Consider the following 22852-nt stretch of genomic DNA (forward strand, 5'->3'; position numbering starts at 1 on the left):
GTGTCATCCACTACAAGTTTAAAAAAATGTATTTGAATAAAAAGTATTTTATTAACGATTGAATATTTGAACAAGATATATAAATATATATAGGGAGAGTGTGAACTAATAGTAGGAATTGAAAAAAGCACCTGGGATAGATGGGATCAATCCAATAGGAGGTAAGCAAACCCTTAACCATAATTATAAGACTACCTTTGGAATCAGGGGAAGTCTCTATGGACTGGAGATATGTGAATTTATCTGCAGTTCAAAGGGAATAAAAAGGTAACATGAGTAATTAGAGACCTGTTAGTTTAACTTTCGTGCTAGGAAAAATAATGGAGTCACTAATTAAAGTAATGCAGGAGTGCAATTATACTGCAGTCACAGCATGGATTTGTTAACGCATTTGCTGTTGCTTATATATTTTCGAGGGTCCTTTTTATATGCCTTTAGTGAGGGTCCTTTCTGTGTATCTTGCATTTGAATGAGATTCAGAATATGCATCACTTGAATAGAATTGATTTCAGTATCGGATGACATTTTAAAGAGCTGATTCAATGTCATCAGCTTCAACATACTGTCCATCCCTGTTCCTTATCAGTCCTGATGTCTCAGGCTGTGGATTCTGTTCAAGGTCCTTGAGGTAGTCAAAGACATTCTCTCAGGTATATCAAGCTGGGATTGCTAAGTGGGAGTTTAAAATGCTGATGACACTGATATTTGAGTGTACAAGTCCTGAAATATGGCACCTAGTATACTGGTGACCATCCAGATGTAAACCAATGTAAGCAGGGGTCGAGGTGTGGCATTCACACCACATAAAGGAATGCCACCACTCTGTGTTACCAGGCAATATTAAGGGGTAGATGACTCTCATCAACCAGTGCAATACCACCACTTTGCTTACTGGAGGAATGAAGAGGTTGAGCCGATGTTCAGTCTCCAGAACAAAGTTCTGGCAACCCCCCCTCCCATAATGCAGTATGGGAGTGGGGTTGCCAGATGTGATTTTTTTGAGGTTATGATGAAGATCACAGCAAGATCCAATCTTCCTTACATTTCGAGGATATAGTTCTAAAATGTTGTTCGCAGGCCAGATGCTAGATAATGCACTGGACCGAACCTATTTGTAACTCTCGAGGAGGCTTCTAGATCAGTTAGTGTATGTATAATCTCATTGCCTCTACTCTGCCAGATAGTCTCTGGAGGCAGTCGAAATAGCTTGTGTGTGTGCGGGGCATTGTTAGGGTCAAATTATGTCAAAGAGCTGGGACATTCCTGCCAAGTGTATGCTATATCCAAGAATTTCATTACATCATACAGCATGTCCCCCCACCTTTTCTTAACTACCGAATACATTATGAATTGTCAAACTAACAGAACAAACTTATCTGCGAAAAGATCTAAACCTTCCAAACACTTCCTCATTCATTTCATAAATATATGTGTTCTCAGTTCCAATCTCAATGATGTCCATTTCCACTCTGCCAAACCCCATGTACTCTTTCTCACACAATCCTAATTATCAGCTGATTGAACCACTGCCCACCTCAGTTGTCCTAATTATTTGCTGTGTTTTCCTTTGTATATTTTCCTGTGTATTTGCCTTTCGCTTCAAAGGTGGTACTTGTGCATATGTCCGCCCTGATATTCTCTGAGCAATTAGACTTAGACTTAGTAAATATGAAATCTCCTCTTTTCGACCTTCTTTGGCTTAAAATCTCTCTACCACATTCTATCAAATTTGTCTGCTGCATCTATCATTCTTCCAACTGCACTAACCACTTGGAACTCTTTTGACTTCCTCTCTTTGAAACTTGACTTTCTCCAGTCCAATTTTCCTAACAGTGAGGTAATTTTTTTGGTGATTTTAATGTTTGCAATTCAGTTGGTTTCTGTTTCCTAGTCACATAGACCCAGCAGGTCATGATGATGAGGCTTTTGCAATTACTTATGACCATGCACAAATTGTTCATTTGTGCATGGTTTACAATGCACAGTCAAAACTCAATCTTTTCCTCACAAACAACCCTTTCAAGTACACAGTTAAAGTGAGTAGTCATCTAGGCACCTCTGATCACAACTTAGTGATGGTCTCTTCACAACTAGATCCTTTATCTTGTGGCCATTATTAACTTTGTGTTGTCTGGCATTACATGAATGCAAAAAGGGATGATCTATAATTGTGTTTTCTTTTCCTTGGTCAGATTACTGTTTTATATCTTCTGATGTCAACATTTGCTCAGATCATGTCAGTGAAATTATTCTTGTAGGGATGAAATCCTTTATTCCACACTCCACCCTAAAATCTCCTCCTTTATTTAAACCTTGGTTTTCCAATAAATGTGCTAAGGCTGTTCAAGATAAGAATTTTGCATATTGCAATTAGCTTGTATGTAAATCTCCAGCTTCATTTTCTGCCTACACCAGAGTTCACAAAAATTGTAAAGCAGTTATTAATTAGTCCAAACTAGATTTCAAACATGCTGAGAGTAGAAAACTTGTTTCTTGTCCAAATGGTAGTTGAGCGTTCTGGTCTCTTGCCAAAGCTATTGGCCGCAACTTTTGCCAATCTCTATTTGCACCTATGTCAAAACCAGACGGTTCTACTGCCACTTCAGCCAAAGATAAAGCTGACCTGCTAGCATCCTACTTTTCTTCTAACTTGTGTATTGATAATCTTGGTAAACCACCCCCTACCATTCCCAGTACACTCCATTCAATGTCTCCTGCAGTCTTCTGCCAAAACAATGTCAAAAGAATTTTGAACAATGTTGATGTTAAGAAAGTGCCAGGTCCTAATGGTATTTCTCCACTTGTCACAAAACCTGTGTTCCTAATCTTACTCCTGTTCTGTGTTGCCTTTTTTCACTTTCTTATTCCAAAGGTGTTTTCCCTTCTGCTTGGAAATTTGTTTATATCCAGCCAGTTCCTAAAAAGTTGACAAATCCCCTCTGTCCAATTATCATCCCATTGCACTTACTTCTACCCTTTCTAAAGTAATGGAGAAATCAATTACCCACCAACTCTTCAACTATCTAGAAACCTTCCATCTGATCAATGATTGCCAGTAGAGATTTCATCAGTGTCAATCCACTAGTGCAGCATTTCCAAAACTGTTCCGTGAGATGTGAACAAGTGTTCCCTGAAAAATCCTAATAATTAAAAAAATAAATAAATAAATAAAATAAGTTTTGCCTATTTGTAGCGTACACCACTTTTGTATCACTCTAATTTTTAACATTATATATATATTTTTTCAGTTGTTAATATACTGTACCGGCATCGATTAATAATCAAATAGACTGCAGAACACTATTTTGGCAGGCTCTGCATAGAGAAGTATGTGAGGTAATGACATCTACAAAAAAGTAGCAATGTAGTGATCTAATATGCCATTCTTATGCGATTTAGCCTGGAGTACATGGGTTGAGGGAGAGGGAGAAGTGAACCGATATCATGCATCGTTCGGTTGGATGAAACAAAGTAGCCTTCCGCTGACATGTTTTTGCATGTTTACAGTGTGCTGGTGGTGTGGTACAGACTGTCTTCACAATTATGAAATTAGTTCTGTAGTGGTGCGGAAAACTAAACATAACTAAACTCATTTCCTTGCATAAATATTTTTTTGATAATTATCAGTATTTCGAAATATTATTATTAAAATAAATGACCATGGATTTGTGGTTGAAAAAAGGAACTTTAAAACGAGAAGCAAGTACTTCTAGTATTGCAACTTTGGTTGATGAAAACAAACACTATATTGTCACACTTCAAAGTGAGGATGAACAATCACAGCCATTTGTTCCTCAAAAATCCAAAGTGAAAAAAACAGTAACCAACTAATAAGAGACCAAAACGAAAGTATGACAGTTATTTGAATTTCAGCCTCACCTGTGTTGGAAATAAAGATGCTTCTTATGCACAGTGCATCGTACGTAATAAAATATTAACAAACAATTCTTTGGCCTCCCGCTAAACTTGTGTTCCTTAAGTGTTCCATAAATATACTGCGAGATGAAAAGTGTTCCGTGACTAAAAAAGTTTGGGAAACGCTGCATTAGTGATATTATGGACAAATTCAATAGAATAGGTTGGTGAAACTCAAGCAGTTGCTCTTGACATTTCAAAGGCTTTTGATCGTGTTTGGCATAAATGTATTCTAAATAAGCTTTCATCTTATGGCCAACTGTTTTTTGTAACTGAGTATCCAGTTTTCTCTCTGATTACACACTGCGTGTGATCGTAGATGGCTCTCTGTCTTCTAACTTCTCCACTAATGCTGGTCTTCCCCAAGGTTCGGTCCTTTTTCCCAATCTTTTTCTCTTATCTATTAATGATCTTCCATTGACCATACCAGAAATTTTATCAATCGTTTTGCTGATGATAGCACATTGCATTCCACCTTCCAGTTTGAAAAAATTGCCCTGCACAAATATCTTCAAACTTCTCAAATATCCACTACCGATTCCTTAAATGGTGATCTCCAGGTAATTCTTCAGTGGGGTAAAGATAACTTAGTTGATTTCAATTCATCTAAAACTCACTCCTGTCTAATATCTTGCAAAAAAGGATTCTTTTGCTCCTGATTTCTAGGCAAGGTCATATATATCTCTATTGGGAATTACCCTCACCTCTAATTTTTCTCCTCTCTTGCATCTAAAAAACTGGGTTTTCTCTTTCACTCTCAGCGTTACTTTTCTTCCAAACAGCTGTTTGGAAGAAAAGTAATGCTAAGAGTGAAAGAGATAATCCTTTTATTGTCCAACTTCAAACTCACAGAATCAACTTTTCTCCTTCCTCTTTCATTCATTCAACTTTCATTTTTTGTAATGACCTCCATTCATATGTATCTCCTGAAAATTACAATTACAGAAATTCAAGTCTAACATTAACGAGTATCTTCTTTTATCTTCTCAACCTTCAACCAATGCATGGTACTAAGTACTATAGGTTCTGATACCTCTTGTGCTTTGAGTTCTCATAAAAAAAATTTAAAAAATCAAGTGATGCCGATCCTGAATGGGATTCAGAATCTGCATCACTTGAAAAACTAAAGAATTAAAATTCAGCAATGCAAAATATTCAAAAATTTTTTACCATTTCTTCTTGGGGAAAATACTCAACTAGATAAAATAACTTTAATATAAACCACAAACATATGAAACTGTGAAACACATACAGCTTTTATAGCACCTGACAGTGTGATTAATGCTAAGCAAAACCCCAGCTGTAATGCAACCAGCCCATGGTTCAATCAGCATGCCAATATTGAGCAGTTGTTAATTTTATGTGCCTTTCCTTTTACGGCACTGAGTTATTGATGGCAACTGAATGGACACAAAGTTACATTAGAGTACAACCATTTGTGGTTAGTTTTAATTTAAGCTTGCATTCTAGCAGCGATTTGTTATGGGGTGATTGTCTGACCAATCTAATTGGATACTATGATGCAGTAACAAAGGAAGTGCACACAAAAAATAATTTTGATATCATATACTTGGATTTCAAAAGCTTTTGATACTGTTGCACATAAAAGGCTGCTGTACAAACTGGAGCAGTGTAGCATTAAGGGCAGGTTACTGCTCTAGATAAAGGGCGGTTGAGTGGGAGAAGACAGAGTAGTTATTAATGGACGCTACGACTAATGTTATTAGTGGAGTCCCCCAGGTTTCAGTGCTGGGTCCATTGTCTATATTTATTAATGATATTGGAGAAAGTATATCAGGCTAAATGTCTAAGTTTGCAAATGATGCAAAGGTTGGTAGGGTTAAGGAGAATAATCAAGTTATGTTACTGAAAAAAGTAAAATTTTAAAAATTAAATAAAAACAAGAATGATTTATATGAAACAGAATGATAAAAATTTTGATGAAACACTTTTTTTGTTATAAAGCATTGGAACACAGTTGTAGTTTTTTTTTTTTTTTTTTTTTTAATTCTGAAATGTATTTTGGTATTGTATTAAATATATTAAAATAAGTGTCTACAATTATTATTTTTTTAGGGGGGGGGGGGTACATATAAGTCTTAGCACAAAGGTGCTTCATAGGCAAACAGCACTCTCACCCCTCTGTAATGGATCAAACTTTTCTCTTTTTAAATTTTTACATAAGGCCCTGCTGCAAACAGCAAGAAATTTCATATCTTAAAAAATTAACATCCATTCAATGTAATGGATATGAAAAATTTGACCAGTATTACAGAGGAGAAACCTGTATACACAAACTTTGATAAACCTAGTTAAACAATTGCATTTCCACTGTCAGGTGAAAGTGAAATGCAGGGAAATTGTCAGTCATTTTGATAAAGATGAGCACTGCTGTCACGAAAGTACTATTTAGTGCCACATAGTTTTTATCAAATTATACTCACAAACATGGAAATTCCCCAAGGGCTACTTGCTCAAAATTATCTACATAGTATGTGATAATGTTATTTATTTATTTATTTTTTTTTGAAAGAAATTTATCACAGCAATACTCTCTCACTTTTTGTTATATATAGTACCACAAACTGAATGCTTCAGTATTCTTTTTTTGACTTGCCTTAGTATTTTATTTATTTATTTTTTTTTTAATTCTGGCAACAGGGTCTCTCAGTCTGGCAATTTTACTGCCTTGCTAAGTGATGCATGCCAGTGGAACTGCATCAGTCCATATAAGTGTATATTTAGACAGTCCATCAGTTTGTGAATATTCTCTAGTGGTGAGCATATTAATTGTGCCATCTGCTCCCGGTAATAAAGGCCATCACAATTCTAATTCGTCTTAGCATAATGGCCTTCATTTGCTTTCACTGTAAATCCCATTGCTCTACAAAAACACACACACACACATCTGACAATTATCCCTGGAATTGTCCATTTCAAAAAAGTTTAAAATACCAAAAGGACACCCATTTAAGTGTCCTTGTCTATCTATATTGTTTTGATATTACAGTGGTTGTTAATATGTAATTCCTAATACTATTGGCCAGGACCCAAGCCTGAGTGTCCACAATAAGAGGTGCCTGTTAAGGGAGATTTCGCTGTATTTGTAAAAGTGCCTTGTACAGTCGGTCCTCGTATAACACGTGTTTGCATTACACGAATTCGATCATACACGATTTATAAATAGAGGAACGTTATCTTATATAACACGAACCGAATTCGCTTATGCACGATTCGCCTTTGTGTTTACAAGAAATGGCAGTCGAACGCGGAATCACCCCAACTGAACGCAACACGATAGGAATGAAGAGAAGATTCTGAAAATGTATTTATGTTTTTTATATCAGTGAAGGGGAAACACATTTCACCATAATAACGTAAAAACCAACACAATTCCAGCTATCGGTATAATCGCAAATGCAATTAGATCGAGTTTACTACCAGTTTATAACAGATTTCACTAGCAGAAACGAAACTGGAAATTGTTTTTATTGTTTTATGGTAGTAACCTCCAAAAATGTGCTTTAGTAAAATGCGAGGTGTTAATTAATAGTGTATCTCGGCCTTTACGGTGTTATTTATTCAGTTGCTACACGCGCGCAGCTTTGTTTATGTATATCAAGCGTGCCTCCTCGTTTTGTAATTGTGCTTTAAAAATGAGTAAAATACTTAAAAGGTGTGAAAAGGAAGCGTCCTGGTGAAGACACTGCAGATTCACAGAGAAAAACAAAAGCAATATCGATAAACAGAGGCGGACTGGATCAAAATTGTTACCCGGGAAAATTTATAGTGGCCTCATACTACGGTTTATGGCCAAAATCACACCGGCCTCCGGTCCACCGTGGTTTCCCCCGTAAGGCTTATGGCCAGTCCGCCTCTGTCAATAGTGAAAAAATATGAAATTGTGAAACGCTTTGAGCGAAATGAAAGACCATGTGATATTGCACGTGCTACAGATCTAAATGAGGCAACGCCGAGAATTACAAAGAATGCGGAGAAAATAAAAACAACTTTCATAGCGGGAACAACTCAAAGTGTAATTAAAATCCATTAGATTAAGACACAAAGAATTGGAACGGCTGTCATCTCTTTGGATAGAAAATCAAACAAAAAGCAAGTTTGCTTACGATAGAAGCAAAAGCATTAGCAATATTTTATTACGACTTACGTATTATAATTTATACTTACGTATTATAAAATACGTAAGTATTTTATTACGACTATTTTATTTAATACACTGTATAATAAATTTTTTACGAATAAAATACGTATTTTATTCGTAAAAATACTTTTTTAGTATTAAAAAATACTAAAAATACTTTATTATAATATAATATTATTTTTATTACGTATTTTAATCGTTATAAAATACGTAAGTATTTTATAACGATTAAAATTACCCGATTATTTATTGTGTTTGGTTATGTTTTGGTTCCAAATGTGTGTTCAATCTTGGGTGGTCGGCACCTAACCCTACTTTTCCCATAGGGCCTGTTGTTCATATTGCACGATTTTGCATTGCACGAGGATTTCTAGGAACGCAACTATCGTGCTATACGAGGACAGACTGTATATAATGTCCAAATGGGTTATGATAAGAGAATTGTAATAAAAAAAAAAATTAATAACTTGTCATTAGTTACTTAATGACAAGTTTAATTAGACATGGCTAATGTCATTAATACTCTCTAACAAAGAACTTTTAACTTGTCTAGAACTTGTCTATGGAAAGTGTGAACTTGTATGGAGTCTGTGCAAAACAAAAATACTGATTATTGTACCTGCAAATAAACTGAAACATATAAATTAATGAATTATTTAACAGTTTAATTTCATGACTTTATATAAGAATTCCTGTTAATAATATCCTTCAATAAATCAATATCAATTTTCATTTAATAACAATTCATAACTAAGTAAATACTGTGATCAATTTGTAATGTAAAGTTCGAAGTATAATCAATCAGGCTCCATCATCTCTGCATTTTGAATTCTCCAGTTCTCTTCTTATTTCTGGTGTAATTTGATAATGGATATGAACTTTTAGCAAATGTAATAGGGCTTCCTTCTGTTCACTAGAAATGTCTTCTTTATAGCGCTGAACAAATGTAAGTAAACACTGGTGCCACAATACTGGGAGTGTTCGTTTGTCTGTTGTGAATCTCATAAAATGGTAAACAACTGCATCAATGACACGATATGGCAGTGAGTACTTCTTATCCAATAAAATACGAAGAAATATGCTATTGGCTCCACTATAATCCATCTCTGCTATTTTTATTAATGCAGCACTTGAATGAAGAACTGGGACTGAATTATTTGTTAGCACACTACCAATTATAATAGCTTCCCTGAGAGTGCAAGTGCCCATTTCACACAATGGAATAATTATTCCTTTATAGAAAGCTGCAGGTTTAAAAAGTGCTTTCTTCAAGGCTTGATATAAATGGAAATTCAGTCTTTTGAATTCAGCTATGTCATCTAAAATACGTGGGAGAAGTATATAATTGAAAAACTTCTGGGCCATTTTCTCTTTTAAATTGGATGTGAAAATTCGAGTGGCCTGATACATAGCAGCAGCAGTCCACTTGTCCGGTTGTGTGAGATCAAGAAGCTGTTCCCAGTTTGACAGCACAGGTACAATCTTAAAAGCTTTAGGAAGTTTACCACTGCGATAATGTGCTAATACTTCACCAACTCCCTTATATACAGCAATTGCTCTATCATCAAGCTCAGCATAGGTGATACCTGCATCTGAAAATTCTGTTTGTATTTCGGTCTTCTTTTCTTTCAGCTTAATTCTGATAAGCTCACTTGTGCTCTTTCTAACACCTAAATCCTGACTCATGAACTTTTCGAGTGCTAGCTCATCTTCTGCATTAATTTCAATGTTTTCATAATAAAAACCCTCGTCCTCATTTAAAATTTCGCTTTCAGATTCTGAGCTGTCATGCCCTACCGATCCTATAAGAATCTTTTCTTTCATTTTCTTCTTTTTCGTGCTTTCTCTTCCTGCATTTTCATATTCAATTTCTTCCTGCTGTTTTCGTGCTTGCTCCAAAATTTTTTTCGACAGTTTATCATTTACAAATTCTTCTTCTTCAGTTTCATGACTTCTGATTTTAAATCGTTTTGAAGGTTTCGTTACGTGTTCACTTATAATTTGGCTTCCCAAATCGATATGCCTTTTTCCCTTTTTCTTCGGTTTCTCCATGTTTCCTTTAAAATTTTAGATAACAATCTCTAAAGAAAGTATATTCACTGCGTGCTTGAAATTAACTTAAAAAGTCACCAAAAAAACCTTACCTTATTCTCACAAATAGAAGACCACGCGACACATGTTTTCAATTATTTAATTCCCTCACCAGATGGCGATCTCGCTGTTTCTCACTACGACGGTTGTACAAAAACAGAAAAACAATTAAAATAAGCAAATACTGACAAGTCTGCAAAACGCGCCACTTTACAATCCGGAATTCTTTAAAATCCGGAATTTTTTTATGTATATAAATAGATAAAAAAACAATGCTTTAAAATCCAAAAAAAATGTTTAAAAATCGGCTCCATCGTATCAACGATTGCATTTGTCGTTAGGGATTCAGGAGAGATACAGAGAGAGAGAGAGAGAGAGAGATCCGCGTTTTCTAAAAAAACTTGGTTGGTCCTCATGAAGTGGGCAAATCCACCGCATGTCACACGAACGGCTAGGAAGATCTTTCCTGTGAGCACCTGGAGAAGCGCTGTGAAAGTTGTGCAGCAAGTCGTAGAGAGCTCGAAGAGGATTAGGTGCTGCATGCTTAGTAGTTTACTACGTGTATGTTGCCTCTACAATGGAACCACGCCGGTAGAGGCGATGAACACAACGTTGTTCATCGCCTAAGTCTCAACTGGTAATCATCCTGTTCAGCAAGAAGGTAAACTTGATTTCACTGAAATGTTGGACATGTGAGAAGAACGATTGCTTTTCCTACAATATACATGGCGGGGCGGCTGTTATTGAGGGCTTTGTTTAGCTTAAAAACTTAGCTTTTGTAAGCTGGACCACACGGACAATACATACAGGATTACATTTCACTGGACTCTGACAGCTCTAGTGGACTACAGATGACAATAACCAGGACATCTGCATATAAGAGTTCAGAGCTACATTAGGAAAGGGGTGGGGGGAGAGAGAGAATACCTTATTGGTATTCACCTGCTGAAGAGTTATTGTTGGTGAGTAGATGGTGGAGCATCTTCTTTAGATGCCATATCGGTTGCGACTTATGAGCTCTTCGGTGACAAAGTCATGTTTAATACAGTTTATGAGCAGTCGTTCAAGCATCTTAAAGTTAAACATTTGTAAAAGAATAAGAGAAGTTTACCTCTATATGATATGTAGAACACTTCCGTATGATACTCTCCAGAAATCGAAACGAAAACAATTTAAAAAATCGAAAAACTTACATTACAGTCATGTTCGATTTTGCGATTTTTTAAATTGTTTTCGTTTTAATTTATGGAGAGTATCATACGAAAGTGTTCTACGTATCATATTGAGGTAAACTTCTCGTATTCTTTTACTCTTATTCTTTTACAAATATTGATATCAACGTAGAACGTACTGAGCATTAAAGCTCTGGTTCATACTATCTTAAAGTTAAACATATATACAAACGTAGACATCTTAAGTTAAACATACGAAAGGCATCTCGGGTGGATGAGAGCTATCCAGTTATTTTAAAGGAGGTAGCAAAGGAAGTAAGCAAACCCTTAGTCATAATTATGAGAGCATCCTTGGATTCAGTGGCGGTCCCCAAGGAGTGGAGATGCGAAAATGTATCCCCAATGCACAAAGGGGACCAAAGGGTTACACGAGTAATTACAGACATGTTAGTTTAACTTCTGTTCTGGGGAAAATAATAGAGTCACTGGTTAAAGAAGTAATGCAGGATCATCTAGACAAGATGGCACTTATAGTTCAGACTCACAATGGGTTTGTTAAGAGGAAGTCCTGTCTAATCAATTTGATTGGATACAACAATGCGGTCACAAAGGAACTGGATGCAAAAAATAATTTTGAAAATATATATTTGGATTTCAGGAAGGCTTCTTTGATACTGTTGCACATGGAAGACTGCTGTACAAATTGGAGCAGTATAGCATTAAGGGCAAGTTGCTGCTATCGATAAAAGGATGGATCAGTGGGGGAAGACAGAGAGTGATAATCAAAATAGACACTGCTCCTTGTGGACTAGTGTAATTAATGGAGTGCCTCTGGTTCGGTGTTTGGCCCATTGTTGTTTTATATATTTATCAATGATATTGGTGACGGTATATCAGGCGTAATGTCCAATTTTGCCGACGATACGAAGGTTGGCATGGTTAATGACAGTATGCTACTGCAACAGGATCTAGAAAAGTTGGACAGATAGGCTGAGAGGCGGCAACTGAAGTTTAACATTGACAAATGCAAAGTACTGCATATGGGTAGCAGCAACCCCAGAGTAAAGTACTAACTGTGCGGTACTACTCAGGGTAGTAGAGAATTAAAAAATACATGGGGGTAATTATGCAGTCAGATATGAAGTTTGCTGAGTAGTGCAGACAACCAGCGCAGCTCACGGGGCTTGTAATGATATACAGGAATTTTGCTAGCAGGGATGAGGTGATTATCCCCCTATTTAAGGCCGTGGTTAGGCTACACATTGAGTGTTCCATACAGGTCTAGAGGCCTATTTTTAGGAAGGATGTAGATCTGCTGGAACCAGTACTGAGAAGGGCAACGAGATTGGCGAGGGGACCAAAAAGTTGCTCTTACCAAGAAAGTCTTAAGTTCTGAAAATTGCAACGTCTGGAGACTACGCAACTGCGTGATGTGCTGATTGAGGTGTATAAGGCCATGAAGGGTGTGATCAAGCTCCATGGTGATAGGATTCTTCTTCTTCACTCTTAGAATACGCACCCGAGGGGAGGAATACATTTGGATTAAGGAATGATAGTTGTAAAATAGGTGTGTGCAAATATGCCTTTAACCAGCAGTTGGTTAAATGCTGGAACAAATTTCCATTGTGAAAGTTGATAGCTTAAATAAATTCAAGCAAGAACTGTACAAACGTTTAGAGCGAAAGTATGAGTGAAAATGGGAAAGGGGTGGAGAAGGAGTTGTCACGAAAGCTGGTACTGAACATATCGATCAGGTGTGACGAAAGGGATCAAGTCGCTTTACTGCCTCTCCCTCAATGAAGTCTATGTCAAATGCTTTGCCGTTCTTAATTGGTTTAATGCCGTCCCCTTTTTTCTTGGAAAAGGGGGATTTGAATAGCCAGTTTCATTGTAGGCAATAATTCAGGGTTATCTTGTGTCAGGAGTGTTAAATAGTGTCGCCATGGTTCCGCTCCAGTTGGTTGTTGCCCTGTCCCAATTTGTGAGCGAGACGAAGCAGCAGTGCAGAAGATTGTTCAGTTTGTCATTGACTGCTTCATGAAATCTGTCCCAGATGATGTCTGGCAGCATATATGCTAGTGCACAGAAGTTGAGAGCAGTGATAGAGGGGCTTGCCATGATATGAAAGGTTATTACCCTATAATCACAGGTGGAAAGTGATTGATTCATGGACGGCCCAGTTCTAAATTTTCCTGGTGAAGCCCTTATGGAGAGCGTAAGGTCATATTACGTATCCCATTGAATGTCATCGTCATACCACTGATTTACAATGTCCAGTCTAGTGGATATGATGAAGTCCTCTAAAAGAACGGCCTTGTTAACAATGGTTGCATCTTGCTACAAGGTTCAGTGTGCGTTGAAGTTCACTGCTAGCAAGAGCTCTCTTTTTCCAAGGAGATCCATGGTACTCTGTAACTGTGTTATACAGTATATGATTGTATTTAGTAACTAACATGAAAATACCCTCTCAGCAGGATATGACATGTGTCATTTTTTATGGTAGCATATGCAGTAAGTGAGGTGCATAAAAAAGTGATTCTAGCAATCACCAGTTCCTGGTTTCTTATTATTATGGCCGCCATGGAGTTAGGACCAGAGGTTTGGATCCTGCGATATGAGAGCGTGTAACCAGATATAAGTATCGGCTGTTTGGGTTTAAAGTCTTTTCCTATTTTTAACAATTAATAACTCGTAAACTACAGGCCGTATTGAAAAACGGTTCTCTGCATTGTAATCAAAGCATACTATCCAATCAAAAAAAAATAATAATAATAATAAATAAATAATAATGATCCCCCTGTATTTCAGCAATCGGCCGTTCCTTCACGTGTGGACAAACAGAGAGAGTCACATTGAGAACCGGCAAATGCAATACAGCAGGTTCTTGTTACGAGACTCATACGAAGTACTTGATAAAAAATGGGCAAGGGGTATGATCAACCAGACTTCAAAAAAGGCATGATTGTTAGGTACTAGTCGAGCGGTTTTAGAGTTAAAGAAACTGAATTTTGTTGGCTGATTGCAGAGTGCCGTAATTAAGGTGTCAAGGGTGAGCAGACAGTGGGCATAGCAGCAATTGCAGGACCAATGGCGAGCACCGGCCACATCGATGTTCGTGAAGAACGTAGGCTGTCTCGTCTTTTAATTAGCATTATCATTATCAGCCATATGGTGCAAGGAAGCCTGAGGCTTTTGCTGCACCAGCCAAAAAAAAAAAAAAAAAAAAAAAAAAAAATTTGTGAATTACTCAGTGAGAGAGAAAGAGAGTCAGAAGTAGAAGATAATCACCAAGAAAGAGAAGAATGATGATATCCCCCTCAGGACCCTGGATGTGCCACGCCCATACTCACCAGATATGAGCCCCTGGGGTAGACGATAGAGGAAAAACGGTCGCACAGCTGACCATGGCCTTTTTACTGCACGGGTAACACTGTGGTATCGTCACCGTCCTCCCAACGCCGGGTGGAAAAGGCCCGGGTTCGATCCCTAATGGGCTTTTTTCACACAGTGGCTGAGTTAAGTCGGTCTCAGGTGTAGAGAGCAAGGTTCCGCCCAGAAGATGGGGTTTTTCGTCCAGAAAAATCGACGATAGAATACACGCAAACAGCAGACATAAGACACTGCAAGGCAGAAGAATTTAATTATTCGGGTGGTCTAAAAATAACAGTTTTTGACCATGGACTTTAGAGACCACACGCAATTTAGAGACACAATACACATGAATAGTTCGAAAAAATTTCAGGTTACCCTAACAAAATACTAGTGACCATGGACTTTGTCCGTCTGCAGTAACACTGTGGTTATAACCACCGTCCTCCTCATAACGGGTAGAGAAGTCATGGGTTCGAATCCCTTCAATGATACAAGGAACTTTTATGGGCTTTTATCGCTCGTTGGCTGAGTTAATCGGCCCCAGGCGTGGACAGAGAGGTTTTTCTCCAGAAAACTCAGGTTTTTCTTCCGGGAAAACAAGCAGCTTGACCAGAGAACACACTCAATTTATGACACATTTTACATGATCGAATGGGAACGTTCTCGGGTGGTCCTAATATGACAGACAGTGCATTTTGAAGTGGATGCGACACACTACCCTCAATGTTCGACATTTTCGGTCAATACAACATCATCTTGGTCCCTAACCCTACAGGTCACTAGATTTAGCTCCTTTTCAGTCTGTTTAAGTTTCTATTGCAGTCACTCAACTATTTCACTTTCAACTGAATCTTGCACTGTTATTTATTACAGTTTATATTTTATCATGTTTTATTACTATTATTTTTGGACTGCCCTTTCTTCCATTTGGATGGGTGGGCTGATAGTAGCGGATATTGTGCCGTCAGATAAATATGAAGTTTTCTGAGCAGTGCAGACGGTCTGAAAGAATACCTCATGATATCTTGTCAATGATATACAGGAAGTTTTTCGCAGGGATAAAGAGGTGATTATCCCCTTTTATAAGGCAATGGTCAGGCCACACCTTGAGTATTGTATACAGGTCTGGAGGCCGCATTTTCAGAAGGATGTAGAGCTGCTGGAACGAGTACAGAGAAGGGCAACAAGATTATTGAATGGAACACAGTTGCTCCTGTGAACAAAGACTTCAGTTATGCAAATTACAGTGTCTAGCGACTAGGCACCTGCGAGGTGATCTGATTGAGGTGTATAAGGCCTTGAATGGTTTGGGCAGGCTCAATGCTGATGAGATACTTCCTCTTGCCCAGATTAATCACCTGAGGAGACATAAATTAAAATTTAAGAAAGACAATAGTAGAACTTTAGCTAGTTGATTGCTGGAACAGACTTCCATCTGTTGTTGTGAAAGTTAATAGTTTAAATAAATTTAAGGCTGAACTAGATAAACATTCGGAGCGAATGGATGGGTGAAATGGGAAGGTTTTTTTTTTTTTTTTTTTTGGCTGATGATGTATAAGCTTGCTTTATTGCATCATATGCCTCTACTAATGCTAATGCTAACATTAACGTTTAGAGCTGCGAAAATTTCAATAAACAGAAAAAAATTTATTCATCAAATCTTTTTAATAAGTTAGCCGAATATAAAACACATAATACTGACATAGAACTATGTGACTTTTGAATCTTCCATTAAAAGGGTAACTATATCAAGTTATGTAATTAATGTAACCCCAGGGGCTCACATCTGGTGAGTATGGGCTTGGCACACCGAGGGTTCTGAGCTGGATATCATCATTCTTCTCTTTCTTGGTGATTCCCTTTTGATTCTCTCTCTCACTTTCTCAGGGTAACTCGGGAATTTCTTTTTTTTTTTTTTTTTTGACTGGTGCAGCATAAGCCTCAGGCTTCCTTGCACAATATAGCTAATAATAATAATAATATGGCCCTATTTCTTTTTTTTTTTTTTTTTTTTTTGTTTAAACCACAAACATATAAGGTATAAGAGCGTCGCGGTACGATCAGATGTAGGATCAACAGTACCATGTACGGGTCGAAGGCTGAAAAGACGAAAGCTAACATTAGATTGCAATTTTCGGGAAATATATATGTGAAGGAAGGTTGTCCAAAAAGAAAAGTAGAAGAGATAAAGAAGAGAAAAACTTGTTTCTGTGCGTTTCAAGTAGGTCAGTGAAAGGATGCTAACTGGATGGAGCATTGGTTCGGATTGGTTTAGAGACAGTAAGACGAAACAAATGGCCCTCAATCACCAGCAGCTTTCACTTCCCCTCTTACGGCAGCTAGAGGATCAGAGTGGAAGCAGAGGGTGCTAAGAATCTCTGAGTACGACCATGCTGCCAAATTGAACTTGGCCTGTTACAACGTAATATCGCTCATCGGTGAAGACAGGATATTAGAGCTGGAAAAGGAATTAGAAAATGTGAATTGAATATCATCGTTTTGGCTGAAACAAAAAGAAAAAAAAGAAGAAATGAATCACTTATAAGTTTATCAAGTGGACATCTGCTGTACACTAATGGAAACAGTGAAAAGAGTGAAGGTGGAGTTGGCTTTCTGGTCCATAAGGATATAAAAAACAACATTTTGGAATTCAAAAGTGCATCACAAAGGGTGTCAAGACTACTACTCAGGATTTCTAAGAGGTATCAGTTAAAGGTTATAATGATTTATGCAACAACATCGAGCCATGTTGATGAAGAGGTTGAAGAAATGTACACCGAGGTTGTGAGTCTTCTAGATGAACAGAAAACTCACTACACTATCAATTGGGGGGACTTCAATGCTAAGGTTCAAAAGAGACAAAACAGCGCAGAAAGGGAAACTATAGGAAATTTTCGAATTGGTGAAAGAAATGAAAGAGGTGAAAGACTTGTTAAATTTGCCGAATCTCGAGGAATGTCAGTAATGAACACTTCAAAATAAGGGTGAACAGAAAGTGCACGTGGAAGAGCCCAAATGGATTAACTACTAATGAAATCGACTTCATCCTCACTAACAGAAGATATATCGTGAATGATGTTACTGTCCTGAACAAGGTAAATGTTGGAAGTGATCACAGAATGGTAAGATGCACTTGATATAGATGTAAGAAAAGAAAGGAAAAACTGACTCGAGTAAATAATACAAAAGTCTTTGAGATAACAAAAGTGGAGAAAAAGCAGTGTGTATTGGAACTTAAGAAGATGTTTTAGCTTCTGCAGACCTCTCAGGACAAAGATATCAAACAAGGAATACAACTTTCTGAAAGTGATAAAGCCCAAGAAACCTATAGGTAAAAAGAAATCTAAAGAAGAAAAAATTAGTCAAGAAACACTTGTCATGATGAACCGAAGACGACAAATGAAGAGCAAGAAAAACACCCACAAGGAGAAAATTGAGTATACTGAGTTATGCAAAGCCATTAGAAAGAGACTCAGAGAGGACATAAGAAGATTTAACACAAGAAAAGTAGAACAAGCATTAAGGGAAAACAAAGGATTTAAATCAGCAGCCATGAGCAGTAATACAGAAAGACAAATGATACTGAAACTGAAGAATAGCGATAGGGTACTTATAAACAGCAGAGAAGGCATAATTCAAATAGCAGAAGACTACTATAAAGAGTTATAGGAGTGAGGGAATGATGCCAGCAGTGGGGAAGATGGATCACAAATTATGGAAGTGAAACGTGTGCACTGAACAAAAGAATGGAAGAGAAGCTGAGAAATACACAGCGAAGAATGAAACGAATTATATTGGGAATCAGACTGTTAGATAAGAAGAGAAACACATGGATTAGGCAGCAAACTCAAGTAAATGACATTCTTATCAAAACTAAAGAACTAAAATGGTCTTGGGCAGGACACATAGCTCGAAGACATGATGACAGATGGACTAGCATTAGCATTAGCATTAGCATTAGCATTAGTAGAGGCATATGATGCAAGAAAGCAAGCTTATTCAGCATCAGACAAAAAAAAAAAAAAAAAAAACACACATACCACTCCCATTTCACCCCTCCGTTCGTTCGAAATACCTGTCCAGTTGAGCTTTAAATTTGTTTAGGCTATCAACTTCAACAACAAGTGATGGAAGTCGGTTCCACCAACCAACCACCCGCTGGCCAAAGGCAAATTTCCGCACATCTATCCGACATCCGTCCTTCCTCATTTTGAATTTATGCCCTCTGAGGTGATTATTCTGAGCAAGATGAAGAATCCCATTGGCATTGAGCATGCTCAAACCATTCAAAGCCTTATACACATCTATCAGATCACCTCGCCGGTGCCTAGTCTCCAAACTCTGTAATTTGCAAAACTTAAGCCTTTCTTCGTAAGAGCAACCCTTTGTTCCATTCACTAATCTTGTTGCCCTTCTCTGTACCCGTTCCAGCAGCTCTACATCCTTCTTGAAATGAGGCCTCCAGACCTGTATACAGTACTCAAGATGTGGCCTAACCATTGCCTTATACAAGGGAATAATCACCTCCTTATCCCTGCTAGAAAAATTGCTGTATATCATTGACAAGACACCATGAGCTACTCTTGCAGCTCGTCTGCACTGCTCAGAGAACTTCATATCTGCCTGCACAATTACCCCCAGGTCCTTTTCATTCTCCACCACTGTCAGTGTAGTACCACAGAGTTGATACGTTGCTCTGGGGTTGCTGTTTCCCATATGTAGTACTTTACATTTGTCAATGTTAAACTTCATTTGCCACCTCTCAGCCCATCTGTTCAACCTTTCCAGATCCTGTTGCAGCAGCATAGCGTCAGTAGTGCCCTTAACAACCCTGCCAACCTTTGTAACATCTGCAAACTTGGACATTAAACTTGATATCCCATCATCAATATCATTCATAAACACCGAAAACAACAACGGACCCAACACTGAACCCTGAGGAACTCCACTAATAACATTAGTCCACGTTGAGCAGTGTCCATTGATTACCACTCTCTGTCTTCTGCCACTCAACCATCCCCTTATCCATAGCAGCAATTTGCCTCCAATGCCACACTGCTCCAATTTGTGCAGCAGTCTTCCATGTGCAACAGTATCAAAAGCCTTTCTAAGATCCAAATATATAATATCAAAGTTATTCCCTGCATCCAGTTCTTTTGTGACTACATCATAGTATCCAATCAAATTGGTCAGGCAAGACCTGCCCTTAACAAAACCATGCTGCGTCTGAGCTATAACTGAATTCTTGTCTAGATGATCCTGCAGTGCTTCTTTAACCAGTGCCTTCATTAATTTACCTGGAACAGAAGTTAAACTAACAGGTCTATAATTACTTGTGTCAGCCTTTGATCCTCCTTTGTGAATTGGGGTTACATTTGCACATCTCCAGTCTATGGGTACCTAAGTCTATGGGACTAAGAAAATAATAGAACGGTACCCAAGACGAGCTAGAAGAAAACCTGGAAAACAACAACGGAGATGGACAGATGATATTCATGAGTTTGTAGGTAGTAAATTGATGGCCATTGCACAAAACAGAAGGAACTGAAAGTTGCTTGAGAGGCCTTCATCCTGCAGTGGATTGAAAATGGCTGATGATGATGATGATGATGATGATGATGATGATGGTTTAGAGAAGAGTGGGTGACTTTTAGATGCCAACTCAGACGAACTGTGCCCATGGAAGTGGAGAAATTTTGTGAGAGGTGGGTCATTAATTTACCTGACTAGTCTTTTGAGTGGACAAGAAGCTTGAGAGAAGTTTTGAGGCACCACCCTTTGGGAGTAATATTCCATGGAGGGGTGTATTTGAAATTTTTCCATGAATATTTTTTAGAAGAAAAGTAATGACAGAAAAAAAAAAAAAAGAAAAACCTGCTTGTTTTGATGCGGAGGAAGCAATATTTATGATGTGCTTATATAAAGAAAGATTAGAAGTCAGTGTACCCCTAACAGAGATATGTTGCTATCTTGTCTAGAAATTTCGAACAAAGTTTTTACAGTTTTATTTTACCTTACGCTAGTTTTCTTGTCTTTTTAAAAGGAAACAGAAATTTTCAACAATTGAATAGAAAATTGAGATTTTAAACAGACTTTAACAGGGAGAAAGTTCGCATCGAAACTTAATTCAGATGGTGGGGAAAAAAAGGGAAAAACTACGAGAAGAGTTGATGACCCGTCCCTTGAATTTGCAGTTCACACAGACGAAGTTTAGGAGAACCCGTATCTGGACCTTGTTGTGTGAAAAGCCATTGGATGTCAACAAAAAATTACATGGTCCCTCAGATTTTAAAGCGAGTGTTTTTATTTCTAAACTTTTTTTTTTTTCAGTCCTCAGAACAGTATTTTTGATAAGTTCGAAAATGCAAACAGCCCGGCCCCAATTACAGTAGACTTTCAAAATAACGGCATCTTTGGAGATTCAAGGTGCCGTTATTTCGATTCTTCCGATTTCTAGAAAGTTTTATTTTTAATATATTTAATGCAGAAACAATGAGGCTAAATAAGAAATAGAGAGATTAAGAATGCAATTTTATTAACTGCACATAAAAAACAAACATGTTGGCTATCCAATGTTACATTCTTCCATTACTCTCCAATACACTTCTGCTTACACCCTGTTCTATTTTCTTTTTTATATCAAGTTTAGTCTACGTGCGTAGCACAGTAGTATCGTCACCGTCCTCCTCACACCGGGCGGAAAAGGCCTGGGTTCGAATCCCGTCAATGACGCGAGGAACTTTTATGGGTCTTTTTTACTCCTTGGCTGAGTTAGTCAGTCTCAGCGTAGACAGCAAGGCTTTCCCCCAGAAATTAGGGTGTTTCGTCCAGAACAGTATTTTCCCCTGAAATTAGGGGGAAATAATTTCCCCTAGAAATTTCCCCCTAAAAAGAAAGAGGGGAAATTTCCCCTCTGGAGGCAATTTCCTAATTTCCCCCAGAAATTAGGGTGTTTCGTCCAGAAAAAACAGGCAAATCAACCAGAGAACAGACACAATCGCTTCTCTACCTTTTGGCTAAGATCACAGTGTAGTCACAAAACACATGGGTATATGAATTAACTTTCCGGGTAACCCTAATGTAATAGTTTGGTTTATATCAAGTTTGTCACTAAGCTTTAATGTTGTTCTTCTTTTCTTCACTGTATGAGGTTTATTAACTTTAGGAACAATAGTGAGGTTTTTTTTTTTTATTTAAAATAAATGTAAAACAGCGGTATAATCCGTGATTTCAGTACAGAATTCACTTTCAAAATGGCGAACTTAAATAAATACAGTTATCACGTGACGTCGTTTTCTTTTTTTCGCCACTGCAAGGCATCTGCACTGTATGTAAACATCCCATCTCAATGTGCCGTTAGCTCAATGTTCCATTATTTGGGGTGCCGCTATTTCAACACTCTAATGTATTAGTACAAATTTGTATTAGTAGTGAAAATTATGCAAGAAAGCATGCTTATAGAGAATCAGCCAAAAAAAAAAAAAAAAAGAAGAAAAGAAAAACCTATCCACCTCACCCACTCATCCCCTCCAAGAACTTGCTCTTCCTTGGATTTATTCAAACTACCCCCTTCCACAATGGATGGAATTTTGTTCCGACAATCAATCACCCAAAGTATTCTGTGATGCTGCAAAAATTTGTAAAACCAGTTGGCACGAGTAGTGTTGTGTTATTCAACTGTTCAACACCTGGAAGAATATGACATCGGTGCCCTTCTCTTGTAGGAGCCCCACCGTATCCATGGTAAGGTCTCTGGCTAATTGCGAAATTCAGACCACAGATTCCACTTGCTTTGCTACCATTGTAGTGTGAAACCCAAACATTATAGGTATATTTTGAAAGGTAGTCCTTCCTTAAATTACTCCTATAATAATAATGTCACACTGGGGTCACTCATATGTTAATTCAACTACCCAAGTGTACATTATGTTCATGATTTCACATATTCTCTGGTAGATTTGCCTGTTTTGCTGGGCAAAAACCTGGAGTTTCCAGGGGGAAAAAAAACCTTGCTGTCTACACATGAGACTGATTAACTCAGCCACAGAGTTAAAAAGACAAGAAAAGTTCCTTGCATCATTGATGGAACTGGAACCCAGGCTTTTCCCTTCTGGTATGAAAACAGTGATGATGCTACTGT

General features: G+C 37.7%; 1 long non-coding RNA gene across 3 annotated transcripts in view; it reads right to left on the bottom strand.

The window, feature by feature from the left end:
• The window catches only part of LOC150080751 (uncharacterized), a 136253-nt gene extending 125977 nt beyond the window's left edge, over positions 1-10276 (bottom strand). For 2 of the 3 annotated variants that reach the window (XR_016547366.1, XR_016547363.1), the window contains exon 1: positions 10222-10276. This is a non-coding gene — a long non-coding RNA (uncharacterized LOC150080751). Of the gene's footprint in view, positions 1-3008; positions 3105-10221 lie in introns of those variants that run through there. The other variant, XR_016547365.1, reaches the window with a different exon arrangement.
• Positions 10277-22852: the final 12576 nt, after the last annotated feature.

The sequence above is a fragment of the Mastigoproctus giganteus genome, chromosome 9 (genome assembly GCF_048544385.1).
Source record: "Mastigoproctus giganteus isolate SK-2022 chromosome 9, ASM4854438v1, whole genome shotgun sequence".
Classification (NCBI taxonomy): domain Eukaryota; kingdom Metazoa; phylum Arthropoda; class Arachnida; order Uropygi; family Thelyphonidae; genus Mastigoproctus; species Mastigoproctus giganteus.